The following is a 14,997-nucleotide window of genomic DNA, read 5'->3' on the forward strand; positions in this document are numbered from 1 at the left end:
AGAAAAAACTTTACAGGATAAAAGGCAGGGTAAATGATCGAAGGAATAAATCGATTTCTGTGCTATCGATGATGAGAGAACATAATCGTCAATTTTTTTCTCTCTCTCTCCCTCTCTTTTGCTTGTACGTTTTTCGCGATAACTTTCCTATCGTTATCAATACGTTACGTTTCCTTCCCTCGATCCGCACTTACGCTGGGGCCGTTAAAAGAAAAAATACTATTCGAATTTAGATGGCGAATAGAAGTTTAACGATGTTTAATACCAGGATGCGATGTTGAATTTTAGTCTTTACTTCGTTAACTGGGTCAAGGCGAACGAAATCTTTAAGAAATTGGGTAGGCGGGATCTCACGTATACGCTATGATGAAGCGAAAAAGTGAGTGTGCATGGGGGTCTCTATAGATTATGTTCGCTGAAATTGAGCAAAAGCCATGAAAATAAATTGCCTGTAAAAGTGAGGAAAACTGTAGTTACATTCCTATGTAGAAACATTTAACGTCTGACCATCCAAATGGTCTTGGACTTCTCTCAAAACACCTACAAATAGCTATAGTATAGAGCCTTACTACCAAGTTTAATTTAAACAAAATTAAAATTAATATATTTGACTCAAAGCTTAAAGAAAGGTGGGAATTTTTGAGTTGAAAATGTAGCTTCTGTGATGTTTTGCACTTAGAATTATGAACATTGGACTGCTTTAGGGATGGTCACTTAAATTTAACTAAGAAACTGAAAGATAAGATGGTAATTTAATTAAGGGGTCATCCCTAAAACACTCTAATCATAACTTGTAACCTTAGTACAAAATTTCACAGATTGATTTCCCATAGAACTGTCCCACTGTACTACTTCGGTCCTCACCCTTTTTGGAAAATTCTGTATTTTTTTGTTTTATCTTACAGAGAAAAGTGTTCTAATATCGATTTAGTATTTCATTTTAAAAGAAAATTTCGATATAGGCCTATTATTTTATTTTTTTTTTTTTTTTAGCTTCAATTCCCGATGGTTTTAGAGTTTGCCGATGAAACTACAATTACGTGACAGTTGTATTATAGGTCTCCCTAAAGATTGGGTCCATTTCTAAAGGTTTTTGAAGGCTTACAGCCAACCATCTTGTTCTATATTTTTCTTTTTGCTTTTTTCAAAGTTTTTTCTTATTTGGGATGGGGGATTTGGGGATGTTATTGAAACTTTCATATTAAAAGAAAAGAAGTTTTGAGGTATCCCATACCGAAAGATGAAATTTTATATCATATTTTGTTGGTTTCGAAAAGTTTTATAAGAAAAATATAGAATTTCGTCTAATAAAAGGATTTTTCGCTAAGCCTCGGTTTCGATTTTGTTGAACTCTAGACCTATATGATCGGGTTAAAGGTCAGGCAAGGTTTAATTTGGAACGAACAATAAATAAACCGTCTTTAATTATGGCTATTCCATAATTTTAATTAAAAATCTTTTAATGAGCGTGCAGAGGGACAACGGAGCAATGAAAATGATTTCAAACTTTTCTTTCCAACTATTTTCTCATTTCAGTATTAGTAGGGTCTAACTTAAGCCTTAAAACTCGGGATTGTTAAGGAGGATTTGGTGCAAAGTCAGGGTGAGATTGGAGCCCGTACTTTTGGAAGTTTCTCTCATTGAAAAATCAATTTTTGCGGCCAACTGAAGTCGAAATCGACCTATTCAATCTTTGAAATTCCTCCTTCCTCTCCTCCTTCAGTCGGTCCTACTAGCGGTGAGTTTTATTTGTTCTCTAGTCCAAGAATGAAGGGTAAAGGGGATATTTCATTCAAAGGGAGTATGAACTGAATTAAATCCTTCGAAACTCAGAGTGTCAGAAACGTCATTGGAATTAGGTTTGGCATGATCTGAAACTATGCCAGTACTTATTTCGAAAATGGGCCTAGCATATCCTACAATTCACGAAGATGTTTAAAAATGTTGAAATTAGGCTTAACGCAACCCGTATATTATATTCCAAACAAGGCTTAACGCTATACCGTATATTAAATTTCAAACTAGGCTTAACTAACAAACGTCCATTAACCGTAAAAAATTAGGGTTAACGAACGCAGAGGCCCATACAAATCTACAAACGTAATTGCGCGAAAGTTCTCAGTCCGTATGTGAAGCTATTTTTTCAATAGCAGACCTCCATGCAGAGGTTCAGCTGAGACTTCTACAATTTAAATGGACCATTTAAGCCTACTTTTTTCAGGAAAAAAGTACGTTCCTGACAAAGAAACAAGACTTAAAGAAGGCTAATTTTCCGTTTCGTCCTCTCTTTTAGGGATATGTCCGAAGTTTTAACAGGCGGGCGTAGAGAAATCTATCTTTTCCTTTTTTTGAGGTTGAATTTCCGGTTGAGTTGCTTAGAGTAATAAATGTTCTTCTCTTTTTCTTTTAAAGGGGGGGGGGTAGATGGGGAGGAGGAGGGGTGCCTTTAACTTCCAGTCGATCCCCTTCTCTCTCTCTCTCTCTCTCTCTCTCTCTCTCTCTCTCTCTCTCGTTGTAGAAAAGTTACTACGCTCCAAAACACACTGAGACATTTAAATAAATTAGTCTTTGTCGAATTTTTAGTCCTAATTCATTTTTTAGGAAGTTGGAGCTTCGTTGTATTCCTGCTCAGAAAAGCGAGCGTATTACAACATCCTTTTTTCGTAAGATTAATTCTTAAAATTACGACAAGTTGGGTGTAATTACTGGAGCCTTAAGTTTATTAATAAGATATGTTCCATAAGTATGCTAGAGACTTACAGCTCGAGTTAGTTCGAGAACGACAAGCGAGAATTGATTGGACATCTACATTTGGTTTTGCAGGACTTCCATCTCATCCTATTTAATCAAAGTACTAAGACTTTGACAGCGCCTCACCAGGCGTCGCTTTACCTCATTCACTTCATGACAAGCTCCAGTTTGTAACCAGTGACAAACTTATGGAACATATCTTATGAACTTATGTTGGTAGAGGTATTTTAAAACTATAAAGTTACTTCAGCTTCGTATTGAAAATTAATCACTTTGACAGGGTTTTAAACATAAACATAAGTCACCTTTAAATACCAAAATACCAAAGGTGACTCTATAGAATTTTAATAATCCCCCTTTATTTTGAAATGTAGCCAAACATTCAATCAAATATATCGTAAACTGACACGAGGTTACTACGATACAATTAATCATTTACGTTTCCAAGTACCTAAGAATTATACTATGGGTCATCATTTGTATTAAATAAATTCACCCGTCTCAGTAAAACAATAGATCACGTGGTGTATAAGGAGAGGAGGGGGGTATACGCAAAAGTGGCCCAGGTATTACCAACCCTTGGTGCCCGCAACGAGCCCAAAGTTCATTCCATTTCATCGTCGTGGGTTCACGAGCCCGGCTCTGAGGGGGCATTTCGATCCATCACATCGTCAAGGCCCCTGTTAAAAGGGCGCGAAAGGGTGCGAAGGAGTGGGGTGGGGTGGTCCGGGGCTAAAAGCGCGAATTTAAACCGCGAACCCGTGGTCATCGATCAGTCAAACTAAACAGCTACGCGAGTATAGTTTCTGTACCTTTTCCCCCTTCTTTTCTGAATGTACGGCGGGATTGGAATACCTCAACGCTACTCTAGCATCGTCGGAACAAAAGAGGCCCCTTCGATGAAAATGATGAGTGTTAACGATCTCAACACTTTTCACCGCTCCGAACAGTAACGGGAGGCTCCAAGCTACGCTCCGGGGGCTTCTTAGAGTGCACTGACTGTGTTTAAAGTCAAGGTGAAAAAATAAACAAAAGCTCTAATTGAAAAGAAGCTACTTACATGTTAAAAGCGTTATGTATCCAAGGGGGGCGTGTCAAGCACCGCATTTTGAAGTTGTAGTATTACTAATTCCTGGAGTATGAATTAGTCCATGTCACGTGGAACGACACAGCGGATCGATTCAACGGAAATACCGATGCCCCATTCCTAAATGCACTGATAACTTTTCGAAATTCATGCAAGCCCCTAGAAGAGTTAACTCTTATTTGATTAAAGATAAAGCTTAATATAGTCCCCTACATTACGTAACACATTGTACACGATACATCTCTAACCAGTAATTTTCGTTTGTTTATAAACGGAAGTAAGTGACCTGCATCTCGAGAATTTAATTTCATTTATCAAAATTGTTTCACTCTCCCTTTAAAAAGGCGGACGGACGGTCCATCTTACGCTAGTACATTCTGTTTACAGGCGACTACCCAAATTCTTGACTTAACACCGATTTCTCTTTGCTGTTTTCTCTCCTCCTCATAATCATCTACTTATCACCGGACCGGATCATTTTCTCCTGGCCGGTTTTGATCTTCTATTAAGGATTTATTATTGCCCTACAATCATCATAGGCCTTTGCTTTTCCTTGGCCGCTGCCCTATTGTTCATATAGTTAATTTCTCCTCCTTATACCGATATCTCTCTGTCTTTGTGTTCCGAATGAATTGCCGCTCGTATAGTTCTATGCATGGAGAGGACGTTATATGGCGTATGCCCAACTAAGCGGACAATAGGACATCTCCCAAAATTGAATTGAGCCGAAGATACCGACCGAGTTATAAGGGGGGAACTTTTAATTCTTGAAAAATAAATATTAAAGCTTTAGGAGAAAGGTGACGAGTATACTTATTGACCGTACAATTTTAATTATCGGCGGAGTTGTAATTCCAATTTATTTTCCTCGATCTTATTAAATTTAGGGACGATTGAAGACTGATGTCCATAATTGAACGACGGGACAATGATTTTAATTATGAAGTTCATTAATATGGTATTAATTAAAAATCTAATTAAAGAATTAAACTACGAAATATACAGGGTGTTTCTGATAAGTTTGCATCCATAAATTAAGGAGGATGTTCTTTGGGAAACCAATTTTGAGTCGAAAATGTTCTATACTTCTATCTATGACATTTTGTTTTCCCTAAGGGACACTGTTTTCGAGTTAAGATTGCATTACATCCAGAGTATTTTACGGATGACCCCCTTAAATTTAAATATTTAAGAAACTGATTTGAAGACAATGATTTCTAATTTAATTAAGGGGACATCCCTAAAACACTCTTAAAAATCAGAACTCGAAAACAGTATCCCTTAGGTTAAACAAAATGGATATAGAAGCATAGAACATTTTCGACTCAAAATTGATTTTCCAAAGAACATCCCCCTTAATTTATGGAATGCAGACTTATCATTAACACCCTGTATAGACATATTCTCGCAATGGGTGGTTTTCAGATTTCAATTTAAGCCGGGCTAATCTTTGAGGAAACCATTGTATTTTAAGGATCGATTATCGTGTAAAATTTGAGGGAAACACAATTGGATGAAAAGAAACGACAAACGTGGATGGGGTTTCTTTTAACTTCTCATTGATATATACATAAGAGCAGGAGAGAGAGGAAAAAAAAGTGGACCCTTTGACAGGGCAGGATTCTTTCGACTATACAACAATGTAGTAGTTCTACTAAAGTAGACCTAGTTGGACTTGGATTTCTAGCTGTTGATGGCGGGTTGAAAAGGACCGAGAGTACGTGTAGACTATGGAGTCTTGTTCCTAGAGCGAAGGGGAAGGGGAAGGAGAAAAAGAAAGGTTTCCTATAGTGAATTCATCATTCCAGAATCTCTCTTTCTCTCTCTCTCATTCTCATCCTTTCTGCTCTTGCTCTTCTTTTATCTCCGCGACCCCCTTTTCCTATATAACATCCCCCACCCTTTTACGTTAGCCATCTTTAATTCAGAAGTCACTTCTAAGAACTCTTTCGTTGTTAGAGAGAGAGAGAGAGAGAGAGAGAGAGAGAGAGAGAGAGAGAGAGAGAGAGAGAGAGAGAGAGAGAGAGATAGAGTTCAATAAGATGTCCCTTATTGATGATTGCTCAAACTTAGTTAGGCCTTTGTTCAATGTTATTCGACATAATTGATAGTTTTCTATGAACTCTCTAAGCCTAACCATGCAGTTGGGAAGTTCCATACACAATACATTTGGGATGGAACAAATTTATGGGTGAAATAGTGTAGGTGAAAATCTAAAGTATACTATCTATTCTGAGGAGAATTTCATTTAATTATTTGTGCAATTATTTATTCTTTCCCAGATGCAAAGGGACAAGGGTTAATATTTATTTATCGATAGGTTAGGTTTGATTAGGCTTACCTTTGGTTAGTTTTAGCCGTTTGTATGTGATGAAGAAAAGAGGTAAGATGGCGCTGCAATGATGATGGGCAACCCGCGGTGTTAAGTCTTCCAGTGTACCTTGCGCACGACCCTACTCTTCAGTAGGCGATTATTAAGTGGTGCAGCGTAGCACCATTGTTTTTGTATGAGAACTAGGACCCTGAGCATGTTGGGAGGACTTCGTTACCCTAAATGGGGGTATACAGAGTGCAACGTTATAAGTCTGGAGGTTTCTCCCTCAAGATATTGCTAAGGTAACGATTTTATTTAAAAGGAGGACAGACACCGATGTAATTATCATTAACCCTTACACAATAATCAATTTTGACCAGATTCGTACGGGGCTATAGTCTAGCAGCATTGAGAATTCTCTTTTACTATGCTAGAAGGATTTCTCTGACAATCGACGTACAAAACAAACTAAACGAAGCCGACACCAAGCTCTTAGTAGTAGACCATGCTCTTTTTATACAGTAGAGGCATATACTGAAGCTGGTCGAAAGCGACCCGCGTGGCAGGGAATGAAATAAAAAAGATTGCAATGACTTAAATTTTTTTTGCGGCTTGGAAAGATTGGGGTTCTTCGTGACGTTGGCAGCATTGAAGCGTGTATTGCATGGGCTCCCTGTTGACACGAGGGTTAGGGTTATTTAGATGATGTTCTTTGATCGCATTAGGGAATGGCGTTTCGGGCCAACGATTCTCCCTTTCTTTCTTTCGATTCATATCCCATTCGCTGACTGATAAAAGATATACGTTTACCGTCAAAGGTGTCAAAATAATATCAGACAGGGTATTTCTGATATCATAAGTCTGCCATAAATTAAGGGGGATGTTCTTTGGGAAATCAATTTTGAGTCGAAAATGTAGTAACTTCTTAAAAACAGTGTCCCTTATGTCAAACAAAATGGAGATAGAAGTTGAATTTTCGACTCAAAGGCACCCAAAGAACAAACCCCCTTAATTTAATGGCAGACTTATCTAAAACACAGGCTGTATAGTATTTGGTTTCCCCATGTTTTCCTTGCCTATTGCAAATGCCACTACACCATTCATTCTTTTCCAAATACAAGATATTTTTTATACAAAAAACATTCCGCGGCGCTTTCAGATGGTTTAGCCAAGCGATAATCAGTGGCGTAGGAACGGGGGGGTACAAGGGTACATTGTACCCCCCTAAAATTTTACTAGGGCGCCTAAATAGATCAGAAAGGGCGCCAAATTTATAATCAAAGGGCGCCAAATTTATAATCAAAGGGCGCCAAAATTACACTGAAGTAAAAAAGAGGCGAATAGACCATTTCGGTATTACGCTCGGTGCCATTTCCCGTCCTAGGGGAGGAGCTAAGAGCCCGTCTGAAGACCGTTCGCGCCTTCGCAGAGATAAATACCGAAATGGTCTACTGTGAAAATCAAGCGGACTCGGAGAAAACTTGTTTTAAAGGCAACGGCAGCAGGAAAGTTGGACGACGAAACCCAGTCTTTTTCTGTTTGCAACTCAATTCGTCTCCTTCATGTTGTGCCTGCCATTACACTTCAGCAGAAAGAAGTTTATCTATATTGAAGCTTTTAAAAACGTACTAACAGCAAGTCCCCAGAAGTCCTATAATTCACATAAAATCCCAAATTTTAGAAAGTATCCTATAATTTCTATAAAGTCCTATTTTTTGGTATTTTGGTGTAATTATTTATATTCCCAGCTGTGTGACGTTTTAAACTCAGAATTAGCAAGATCTCATTTGGTCAGACCAAAAAATCGCTGAGCTCGCTTCGCTCGCTCAGGATATTTTTACCTTCAATTGTCTCATAATTGAATTTGAACTTTTTTTCGTTTTTATTTGAAATTATAGCAATTGCTTTGCATTCTGAGCTTCGTTCTAATTTAATTTCACCTAAGACCTTTCATCTGAAATGTCTAAGCTCACAGATTAAGCACAGACCTTTAGTTATAAAAAGGAATTATGGAAATAGGGTTTTCTCTGAAAAACATCTTTTCCTACCTGACCCTTTTAAATAGTTTGATTTGGTAACTTTTCAATCACTTTTTTGCTTGTTGTTTTTTTTTTAATTATTGGTCAATTTCCAAGTAAATCTGAATGTGTGTCTTCTGTGTGAACCCTTTAGCATTTGATTAGATATAGGTGCTATAACGCTCTAGGTCTTCTCATTTATGAGTCCAATATAATCCTATAATTTTATGAATCCGGTCCTATAAAATCCTAAAATTTTGCAAAAAGAATCCTATTTTTCCTATTAAAAATTCTCAAAAAGAGTTGATGCCCTGACTTTAGGGCAACAATGACTCAAAAAATACTAAAACATGTCCAGAGAGGATTGATAAAAATTTCATGTGGAAAAGGTTTTTAACAACCAACACCTATCGGACACTAGTTTTTGAATTCACCGTTTCACTTGTTACTGCAATTAAAATACTATGTTTCAATCTTGTTCAATATATTTTCAACATTTTTCTTATCTTTGGGAAGGGGGCGCCCAAATCCATATCTAGACTGTACCCCCCTAAATTCGAAACGTTCCTACGCGCCTGGCGATAATGTCATACTCTAACTCGGAGCCTCTCATTTATTCAGAAGTGTATTAAAGTACTTATACCTAGAAATAGGTGTGTCCTTATTCAATGACAGGACACCTTCCTATTGGCTATTAGTTCGGTTCTTCATGTACCCCATCTTTAGTAATAATGAACCCAAAGTTAACTTTCGTCACCTTTCCCAATGAATCTTGGGCGCGCAAGGTCCAATATCTAGCGGTTAAGTACTGTCCCACATCCGAAGAAAAAGTGGCCCTCTACATAACCTTGACCAGGGTGCTAGAAAAAGGCGGGAAAAGTACCGTACCCTGGCTCCCCGTGACTTATCTGAAGCCTAGACCGTGGATGACTGTCCTAACATTTCTTATTTCCAGTTCTCCTATATCACCGTATCTTGAATGTGAATTTCCGTTCGGTCGAGCTTTATAATTTCACGCTCTAGGACCTAGAGGCGCTGCCAACCTTTCTTTAGTGACTTCCCCTTTTTCCTTGGACACCGGACCACGATAAATCAGACGCGATCATCGCCCTAGTCCCTCGATATGTAATACGTCTCCAGCAGGAGTCAGCTTGGGGCTTGGTTTCATATAACACCACATTCCTATCAATCCACTAAGGTTCCCAATTTTTGGAAGATTCTATAAGAAAACTATAGTAAAAATATAATAAAATATGGCCCGTGTCTCGCTTAGTATGTTTTTACTATTCTTTTAGGATTTTGTTCATGGTTCGTATGGTATTACTTTTCGAAAACCGATTTCCATGAAATTTCCAGGTGTAAGAGTAGTTTTTTTGAGTAATAACTATAGTTGAAGTAACACCTTCAGAGCAAACTTACAAAATTATAAATTCCCCTGAGTTTTAAATGAATTTTTAGTCAACAATTTACTTCCCTTATATTTCCTGGTTTGTAGATGAGCTTAACTTTGTCAAATAAGTAGACACGTACCAACAGCTACTCAGTCGTATAAACATCATAACTACATCCCAATGTCTCACATTCTGTTACTTACATTTGCCTTTGGTAGAACATGGGTGGTATACTTAAGCGTTTTTGAATCATTGGAACCCTATAAAAAATCGACTGTCAGACTTTTAAAACTCCTTTGAGACATTTAAGGGTATACCGCAAAAACCACGACGAATATATAAAGATACGGTATCAACAATTTTAAGAAACACCCAATTTAATCCTAAAGTCACATGTCCCCTTTTACCGTAACGGACTGCGTGCACTCGCAGACTTTATGGCAATATTACTTATGGATTTTATTCCTTCTCCCAACAGACTTGAAATATCTCTGTTCTATATACCGAGAAAATAGTAAATCCTCTGGAAAACGCAATAAAAAGCGCGAGCTGCAGCGTAGCTCTGCCTGAAACCATGTTTTCCAAAGAAATAAAAAAGAAAGAAGTGATCTTCGATTTTTAGGAATAAACTTTTACCGACTATATATATTCTATCTTTGAAGAAGCCAGCAGAAGTTTTAGAAGGTCCCGGGGAAAATAGTTGAAAGTAATTGTGATACTGAAATTTCACGGACATGCCCAATCGCATTGAGAATAATGTGGAATTGATTACAAAATACGTCGGTACTTATGATTTTCTCTAATGTTTTATAACTGAATTTCGCTAATAATTTAATTGGAAACATTGACGTAGTATTTAAAACTCCATAATCAAACATACCATTAGAGGTATTACCATAAGTTCATGCATAAGTATGACACTTCGTAATGCTAAAGACTTACCGAGAGCTAGTTCGAGGGAGAACGACAAGCAAGAATTGAAGTACTACATTCGGTTAAATTGCAGTTCATCTTCCTATTTAGTCTGTACTAAGCCTTTGACAGCGCCTTATGCACCAGGCGCCGCTTTACGGGTACCTATGACGTTTCACTTACGTCACTTCAACAGATCACGCGTATACTTTAATATAACAATTATCTTTGGTGGTATGTGCCTGTACTAAACGGTCTTGGGTGACGTCGACAAAAACCCAACAGTAAAACCCATTTGAAAACACGAGCTCTGTTAGTTACCCAAACAAATTGAACAGCATTGTTAGGGTTATATTATTTCAAAGACAAAACGAAGCATCTTGCACAATTCCTTTAAATCTTACTAGTACTATATACTGGTGCTTATATAGCCACGAAGAGTGGAAAAACTATCTCCCTTTTTTGGGGCGGAGAGTGGAATATAGCCCAAGAAAAAAAAAGCTATAAAGTAAATCAATTGAAGAAAATCTGCAAATAATGCTCGAGCTATAGGAAGAAAACGTAGCTACTAGCCCTTCCAGGCCGAATGGATAACGGTTGAATAAATATTTATCTTTTTCTTCCTAGCTCTCTCTGTGAAGCCTTCTTGCAGCAGGTCTAGAACGTTCATCAAGTATAGGCAAGGGGTAGAGTCTGCGGGTTGCGAGTTTTCTTGGCATTTCTCTTACATAAGAGTGAGTAAAGAACCATTTTTTAAAGCAATGGACTTGGGTGGTGGTGGACTCCGCGGGTGTGCCAAAGTGGTACCGGTCTTAATGCACGTGGTGCTCGAAACTGTACCTTTTCCACAGGTATATTTACTTTAGAAGAAAAAAAAACTGATATAGCTTAAAGCGTACAATTTTAAAACAAACGTTATCCATAGGATGTTCTAACTTTATTTTCACAACTATAGCAAATGTAATAAACATATTCCTCTTCAAAAGTAAATGTAGTTATTAGTAATTTGGGCTTGCCCCTTATAGTCCTAAATTAACTTCACCAACAAAAAAAGGGTCAAAGGTTATTGGGTTTAGTTGTTTTATAAGCGCAAATAAGTTTTATATAAGAATCTATAAACAATCAATACTTGAATTCCTATAAAAAAAGGGTTATAAAATTGGTTTGCTATACCCAAAGTTGCTACTGTACATTGTGGAGGTTATGGAGTAAGCAAAGTTTGAGTGTATTCTATGCCATACAATTTTACAGAAAGACCCATAGACGATGGAATTCCTGCAGTGTCATAACCTCCCCCAGTAATACAGAAACCCTGGTATCCTCGTTGGAATGGCGCGTTATCGGACGTTTATGGGGGCAAAGCGCGGGAAAAAAGGGTGGGTGGTTGGTAGTGGTGGGGTGACGTCACAATAAAAAGAAATGGACTGGAGGCAAGAAACGGAGCATACTCAATCCATCTTGCCTTGTTTCGATTAACGTTAAAGCTATTTGGGGAAAGACTAGCTCGCTCTGCTCTGCTCTGCTCTAGAAGGGTTGAAAGAGAGGCTAGGGTAGCTAGTATTGGAGGGGTAGGGACTGCGTGGGCCATTGTATTGGCAAGTTGGCTCTATATCTGCCGATGGTCTTGGCCCAGTCTACCCACAAACCCCTTTGATACAACGTTCGGTTTTTATGGCTCGAATAAAAGCTATCAACTCCCTTCCTCTCTGTCTCTCTCTACCAATTTTGGCGTTATCTTATACTGGGCCCAAGGAATAATAGGGTAGCCCTCTCTACCCCCAATGGCACTCACTATGAAGCGGCAGTTTTAAAAGAAAAAGAAATACTTGGCAAAGAGTTTGGCGGAACCAACTAGCTAGCTTTCGGAAGAGTTACTGGAAGTTGGTATCGGTGTTCAGCGGGTGAAACATTTCTACAGGGGTTCTATTGGATTTAATGCGGTTTTTGATCTCCTTAATGTTGGCTGTCTCGCGCAACACCAAAATGTTTTCATTTTATGGAGTTTTCTTCGTTGTTAAGCCTAACTTTCAAAATGTTTTTATAATGATTACAAAGTATAATTTATCGATTCAAGTTCAATTGAATGTTATAAGCCTAATTTAGTACTCTAAGGCAAGATACGTAAGCCTAATTCAATACTATTTGCCAATATTTCTAAGCCTAATTCAATACTATTTGCCAATATTTCTAAGCCTAATTCAATACTATTTGCCAATATTTCTAAGCCTAATTCAATACTATTTGCCAATATTTCTAAGCCTAATTCAATACTATTTGCCAATATTTCTAAGCCTAATTCAATACTATTTGCCAATATTTCTAAGCCTAATTCAATACTATTTGCCAATATTTCTAAGCCTAATTCAATACTATTTGCCAATATTTCTAAGCCTAATTCAATACTATTTGCCAATATTTCTAAGCCTAATTCAATACTATTTGCCAATATTTCTAAGCCTAATTCAATACTATTTGCCAATATTTCTAAGCCTAATTCAATACTATAGGCCAATATTTCTAAGCCTAATTCCACCCTTTTGATGTAAGTTTCCTAAGCCTAATTTCATCATTTTGATGTAAGTTTCCTAAGCCTAATTTCATCATTTTGATGTAAGTTTCCTAAGCCTAATTTCATCATTTTGATGTAAGTTTCCTAAGCCTAATTTCATCATTTTGATGTAAGTTTCCTAAGCCTACTTTAATCAATTATATTTCATTTTCTTAGACAGTCTAATATTTTCGAAAATTAATCAAAGTTTTTAGAGCATGAAACCAACTGAAACAAACAAACACTATTATTTAGACATTCCTTATATTATAGACGTAAGTAATAATAATAAAAAACAATTTCACTTTTACTAGAGACTTAAATCCCATAAAAACAAAATAAACAACAAAAGAAGAAGAAACTTTAGTAGGAGTTTAGGTATTTCGGAAAAGGATCAAAAAGTTAGCGAAGAATTTTTTTACCAATCCAAGGCCTGCATGCGTTCAAAAACAAAAGATTTTGGTAAACTAAAAAATAAAATAAAATAAAAAAAAGCACATTTTGTATTAGGTAAAAAAAATGTTTAAAGAAAAATAAAATAAAGAATGATAAAATGATGGTGAAAATAAGAGAGACGCGCGCGGATTTTGAGATAAAAGGGTTAAAAAAGAAAAAGGAAATCCCGTCCCAACTTCCTATCAAAGCTTCTGGTCTTTATTAACTTTAGATTTCTGCGAGTAAGGAAGGGTTTTCGGTTGTTGGAGGAGGCGAGACCATTCTTTCCATAAAAGAGGGCAAACTGATCGAGATAACGAAGTAAAAAGGCAAAAAAAAAAAAAAAAAAAATAGCCGACAGGGTTTTCCCGACCATCGAAGCTCCACAAATAAAGGTTTTCTTCCTTAAGATTCTCTAACCACTATACTCCCGTTTTGGTTGCCCGTCAAAAAATGTCGCCCCAGGACTGTAGGCGGAAGGAACGCAAGAAAAAGGGAAGCTTATTTTGTTTAAGAAAATGGACTCAACGTCGTCGAAAATTATGGTTCAAGTAAAGGGTTAAGATGAAAAATGGAAAGAATTTCTTATGACCCCAAAAAACAAAGGAAATTTTTGACAAATTCAGAGTAAGACGTATCAGCCTTCGATAGCTTTCAATCTAAGAAAGTTATTGAACCACCTTCATCCACAATTAAATGGGTAGAAGTGTGTGTACGCTAATTCCTTCAAATGTGTGATGTTTGGAAGCACATATCACCATAACATTCCAGCATATTCTTTGACGCTTTCCACTCTCTGCAGCAGTTTGAATTTATGTCAGATTTATCAAAAACACCCTGTATACGCACTAGAACTACTAACCCATTGATTATCTAGCAGAAGTGTACAATTAAATGGGTATGCTAATTAATTCAAATGTGTGATGTTTGGAAGCACATATCACCATAACATCCCAGCATGTTCTTTGACCCTTTCCACTCTCTGCAGCAGTTTGAGTTCATGTCAGACTTATTAAAAACACCCTGTATGGGCACTTGAACTACTAACCCATTGACGGGATGGGTTGTTAGATGCGAGGTTCTTGGAATCGTGCGTGGGCACTTCTCAATTCAACAATTACCCATAACAACAACGACGAGACCACGTACGATTCTAGTAAAAGACACCATGCACTACTTCCATGTCCTTAAACACAAACCGTCCGTTGCATCCGGATTGAAATCGCCGCGGGCATCCCAACCAACTACCACAGTAAGTCCACAAAAATTACAAAGATTAGCAACTAGAGAGAGCTGTGGAGTTTTCTCTCAAAGTTCCTTAAACTTTTAGCGTCTGCAGCAAAAGGGTAGTGGGGCGAATGGGGTCCGAGTAAGTGTTTGGACTTTGGCGTCGCAGTTGTCGAAGATAAAAGAACAAAAAAAATGGGCCGAAGATAGAAAAGAAGGGATGCTAGAGAGCCGAACATGCCAAAATCCATTACAAAAGGACGAACCCTAATTAGTTCCGTTAGCCTGGCCGCTCAAAGTTTGAATAATAAAAG

General features: G+C 37.5%; 1 long non-coding RNA gene across 4 annotated transcripts in view; it reads right to left on the minus strand.

Moving 5' to 3' along the window:
• Positions 1-4,131: 4,131 nt before the first annotated feature.
• The window catches only part of LOC149676928 (uncharacterized), a 195,881-nt gene continuing 185,015 nt past the window's right edge, over positions 4,132-14,997 (minus strand). The window contains exons 8-10 of one of the 4 annotated variants that reach the window (XR_016366551.1): positions 9,214-9,389; positions 6,180-6,940; positions 4,132-5,582 (exon numbers count right to left, since the gene is read on the minus strand). This is a non-coding gene — a long non-coding RNA (uncharacterized LOC149676928). Of the gene's footprint in view, positions 5,583-6,179; positions 6,941-9,213; positions 9,401-14,997 lie in introns of all 4 variants that reach the window. The other 3 variants (XR_016366550.1, XR_016366552.1, XR_016366549.1) reach the window with 3 other exon arrangements.

Source organism: Phalangium opilio, unplaced genomic scaffold, assembly GCF_054372755.1.
Source record: "Phalangium opilio isolate 3A_F unplaced genomic scaffold, DU_Popi_V2 ptg000045l_1, whole genome shotgun sequence".
Taxonomy (NCBI): domain Eukaryota; kingdom Metazoa; phylum Arthropoda; class Arachnida; order Opiliones; family Phalangiidae; genus Phalangium; species Phalangium opilio.